Here is a 6,070-nt window from a genome sequence, read left to right on the forward strand (position 1 = left end):
ATATGAAAGTTTTGGTATTATTATTTAATAGTTTAATTCTTACGAATAAATTTGTAGACGGACCATGCTATAGTTTTGTTTAAAAATATTATATTATCTTTAAAAAAATTAATTCATATACGTATATGAATTAATAACAATTATCTTTTCGTAATCATCATCTTTTTACCTTTACCTTCATTTGAAAACTCTTCATAACTTTTACCTTCATTTTTTTATTTATATATTCAGATTCAGATCTGTCTCTTTATCAATTTCATTTAAATTTTCAATTATTTTAGATTCAGATTCAGATCTATCTCTTTTCAACTTCATTTAAATTTTAGATTTTTTTATATTCAGATTCAGGTCTATCTTAATTTTCAAATCAAATTATTTTAAAATAATCAAAATAATATAAATTTAAATACTTTAAATTTACTATAATAATAAATTATTTATGAAACAATCTTTTTATGTATTTAATTTAAATATTAAAATTATTTCAAGTCACAAGTTATTTTTTTTAAAATGTTTAATCTCACATGTCAGTATTAACACAATACTATCAGTTTTTAAAAGATTTAACTAATTAAGGTTTTTATATTCTAATTTAATAAAGTCGTAATGTTGACGTACCAATCAGTTTTTTTTAGTATCGATATCTTAGATGGTTGATGGATAATTGTGATGGAGAGTGAGTATATAAATATGATAATATAATATTTCATCTTGCGGGTTATACAATACCGAATTTGAAACAAATTATTTTACTTGAGAAATAACCTAATATTTTAAGTTATAAGATTCATAGTATATGAATTTTATCACTTTGGATCCTCTCCTTCAATATTCCCTCCTTCCCTCTCCTCCCTCTCTATCTCTCTCTTAATCTTATTCTCTCTCTTGATTATTTTATGCTTTTTAAGGATGAGTGAGAGTAAAATTAAGAGAGAGATAGAGAGGATGGAGAGGGAAGGAGAGAATATTGAAGGAGAAGATCCAAGTCCGAATTTTATATTCATATGATATTTTTACAATTTACTTATCACATTGCATTTTTAAAAAACTTTTTCTTTTAATATTTTCAACAATAGTTATTTTATTTTCTATTAAATGATAAGATTATATAATATCAATAGAATCCATAAATTTACTATACAGAAGAATTTAAAAATTATAGGTTTATCAATAGAATCCATAAATTTCCTATACCCGCCTAATATATATTTGGTTTATAATGCAATAATGATTCATTTGAATTGCATAATGACTTATCCCATTTTTTATTAACTATATCATTTTTATTTACACAACAATAATGATTCATTTGAATTGCATAAATTATATTCTATATTTTATTATGTACTTAATATTTATGAAAAACTAATAATTAATATTTTATTATTATATCAAATCTTCAAATTTAATAATAAAATAGTATACTTCCAATTTATGTAATTAACTTAATTAATATAGTTTAATAGCCTCATTTAGTACCCTTAAATGTCATTTTACGTTAAAGATTAAATTAATTTAAAAAATCTGCTATAATCATTATTAAAATGGCAGACTAATTAATAGTGCAAATAAATTCAGATTTTTGTAATGTTAGCATTGCAGGTACACGAATTTATTGGGCAAATACGGTTAAGCCATATTGATCTTTACATTTTCCCACATGGCCTGCACTGTGGAAAACATAGAGACTTAACTTTTAATCAATTCCCACGGTTAAATTTTTGTGGTTCCAACCATTTCTATGCCTTTTCATATTTCTTTCACACATTAACCAAAGTATTCTTTGATTCCAACAATATTTTATGACTTTTGAAATTTCTTCACACATTAAAGTGTATTCAATCATGCTTTTTATAATTATTGTACAATGAATCATAATATCAAACGTACAAGGAGATTAGGAGAAAATGAGATACATAAGGAAAAGTCACGCGGAGAAAAGGAAAAGTCAAGAAAAGGTAAGATGGAGGAAAAGAAAAAGTCAAGAAAAGGTCAGATGGAGGAAAAGGAAAAGTCACCAAGCGCTTTGAATTTTTATTTACAACTAAACATTTTAATAAAATTATTGATTTATTGACAAAACAATCTACATTATATATAAAAAATTATAAAATTATTAGGTAAATTTATTTTTTATATTCTTCAAAAATAAAATACTATTCAACAAAAAACAAGAAAATTATTTCAATAACAATAAAAATAATTTTACAAAGTTTTATTTATCTAAAAAACTATGCTTTAAGAGAGTTAATTTTATGTGTTATTATATAATTTTTAATCTAAAAATTAGATTAGACTATTCATTAGTACTACTATTTTTCAACTATTTTAAAAAAAAAATGAAAAAATATGTACTTTTTATTATAAAATAATTATCTTATTTTTAATAAAGATTAAGATAAGTGATTTATTTAATATAATTTTTTTAATTATAATATTCATTTCAATTGCATAAATTTTATTCTCTTTATTTTAAAACTTTTTTTATTATAATATTCATCTGAATTGCAATATAATTAATAGTGTATATTAATTATCAGATTTTATTAATATTTTAGACTATTGATTTACCCAATATTCATTACTTTTATATAATTGTTTAAGATTTTACGGTGTGTCATATACAAGTTTGTACAAATTTATTGATAGCTTTGAAAGGTAAAATATTGATGGCATTCATGAATTTGATTTTGTTTTTCAGACTATTTTGATGTATTTTCTTTTATTACAATTTATTTGAATTGATTCCTATAAACTTTAATTCATATTAGTTTTAATGCATATTTGTTTAAAAAGGTGTTCAATTTTTTAATGTTGACTTTGATTTGAAAGTGGCATATATCTTTATTTTCTTTATTTTTTATATTAAAATATAAATTTTTCGACGAGTCGAGATTACTTAATTTATATATCTTTTATATGTATTTCTTAATCATCACTATACCATATTTATTTACTATTTATAACGATATTACGCTAACCGTGTGAACGTACGAATAGGTGAATACTTTATTATTTCATTTATTTTTTCTACAAAAATATACATTTTCTACGGACCGAAACTACTTAATTTTTAAATATTGTATATACATTTCTTAACCATCACTATACTATATTTATTTACTATTTATAACGATATTATGTGACCCGTTCGAACGACGGATAGATAATTACTTAATTATATCATTTATTTGTTCTACTAAAATATACATTTTCGACCACCCGATACAAGAATAGTAAATCATTAAGAAATATTTGAAAAAAATAAGAAATTAATTGATTTAGTACTGTAATATTTGAACATTTTTACGATGAGTTTTTATATATATATATATAGAAATGGTGTATTTGTTGTATTTATAGTGGTCTTAAATGTTAAGAAGTGCAAAAACAAACATTTATTATTCTTTTTGCAAAAACAAAAATTTGAATGTTTTGAATATTTTAAATTTTTTTAAAATCATTAATTACAGTCCCAAATGCTTTTTCTGACGAATAAAATAACGATAAAATATATAGTATAAGTTATTTTATTCAAATTAATTTATTCCAATTACTTTATTCAAATTATTTTATTCAAATTACTTTTTAATATTTAATTTTATATTTTGATTTGGTCTTAACAATATGCAAATCATATTTACACTTATTAATATATAAACTAGCCTATGATTTAAAATATCTTGACTTTTAATAATTATAAGTATAATATATTTATTTTGGGAAAGATAATATATTTATTCTTAACGATGACAATTTGTTTTTATATTTAAAAAATTAGATCATTTAATACCTGTTACCAAATCAAATAAATATAATCACATACATTATATTTATTTATTATTTATAACATTGTACAATCCATGTGAATACACTGGTAGATGATTACTCATGGTAGATTTATAACGATGGTGAATGATTCATGCGAACGTCTTGTGCTTGAAGGAATTTTCGGTTGTTGGTAATATATTTTTTAGCTTCTTCAAAAAAAAAATAATCCATGCGAACGCACAGGTAAATGACTGCTTAATTAATTCATTTATTTTTTCTACAGTATATATTTCTAAGTAGATTAAATTAATATTTATATGAAAATTATAATTTTAAATATTTTTTCTTTTTAATTTGCGTATCTTTTATATATATTTATTAACCATCGTTATATATTTATTTATTATTTATAAATTAAATTCATTGGCACAATCATTATGATTATTTTTAAAACATATCATTAAATATTTAATTAATATATGATCATAAAATCATATAATATCAATAGAATCCATAAATTTACAATTCAAAAAAATTTAAATATTATAGGCACGTCCGACGGGCCGAACCTATTTTTCTAACGGGCCGACAAAATATTGACTTAAATTGAACAGATATTATATATCATATGTTGTAACGGGCCGACAAAATATAGGTTTTTAATCCATATATTAATTTTTTTTGAATTTTTTAAAACATTTAACTCAATTTGTTTATAATTAAAAATCAAAATTTTTTAAACAACTAACTTATAAAATAAAATACAAGAATATGAAATCAAAGTGAAATTTTTTTAAACACTTTAAAATTAATGTTATGTTTCTATGACATTTAGAATTTCAAATATTATATTTTTTTAACCATCAAAGCACTATATTTATTTAATATTTCTGACAATATTGTGCGACCTGTACGAACACACGTGTAGATGACTAATTAATTATTTTATTTATTTTTAAACTAAACTATACATTTTTTTACGGGTCGAGATTACTTAATTTATATATCTTTTATCTACTTTCTTAACCATCACTATACTATATTTATTTATTATTTATAATGATATTGCGCGATCCGTATAAATGCATGGGTAGATGACTACAATTATTTCATTTATTTTTTCTACTAAGTATATATTTCTAACTAAATTAAATTAATATTTATATAACAATTATAATTTCAATTCTTTTTCTTTTTAATTTGTGTATCTTTTGTATATATTTATTAACTATTTTTATATATTTATTTATTATTTATATCGACTTAGCGTGACCCGTGCGAACGCACGGGTCCTTTACTAGTTTTTTATAAATGTGAATTCACTTGAGTCCCTCAAATATTTTTTTTTAGAAATCTAACATTTTACTTAAAATCCAACCCTCCCTTATGGATCATTACTAATTTACTATATACTAAATTGTTTTTCATATTGATATTTTAAGTAACTAGTATTTCTAAAGCATTTTATAATAAGCACAGAGTAAGTATATTTTTGGTAGAAAGAGAGAATAATATTTGAAATCATCATTAATAAACACAATAATCAGTTATACTTAGACAACAATAAAATTCTAATAATGTTTTTTTTTTTGACAAGTAATTCTAATAATGTTTAGTTATTGACAAACATAGAATCAATCTAGATAGATACACGGAGACAAAAAGTATGTTTAGGACCGTCCGTCACGGAAGAATGCGTGTTTGTAGCGCACCATTTATTGCGGAAAATGATGCCGCGTTTATAGGCTACCGTGACCCCGTGAGTGAATAGTGAGTTCCACTCTCAATAAAACACACTAGCTACTTTGATAGAGACTCTACCTCCTCACCCATGTGATGTCTTTGCCTTATTTTTTATTTTATAGAACGCTTATTTGTCATAATTAGTCATTTTACACATATTAAAAAAATGTGATAAATAAAAAAGAGAATAATATTTTTTACAAAATATTTTAATTTGGTGTGTTTGAATGATCTTAAATGCAGAGTGAGAGAATAATAAATTAAGAGTATTAATTAGAGGGCATAATTGGAAGATAAAAATTAAAATTACATTAGAAACTGAAAGCGACACTTATTTTGGGACAAATAATTTTATCAAATGTAACATTTATTTTGGGATGGAGGGAGTACTACAAAGCTTTAGTGATGCATTTGTCTTAATTTTCTTTTGCCATAAAAATATTTGTGATTTCTCAAAATATTTTTTAATCCTCTAAAATATTTATATCTTTTAAAAATATTTATTTTATAAAAATTTTCGTGTTTATATTTTTTAAAAATATTTATTTTTTAAAAT

Source organism: Vicia villosa, unplaced genomic scaffold, assembly GCF_029867415.1.
Source record: "Vicia villosa cultivar HV-30 ecotype Madison, WI unplaced genomic scaffold, Vvil1.0 ctg.004227F_1_1, whole genome shotgun sequence".
In the NCBI taxonomy this organism is placed as follows: domain Eukaryota; kingdom Viridiplantae; phylum Streptophyta; class Magnoliopsida; order Fabales; family Fabaceae; genus Vicia; species Vicia villosa.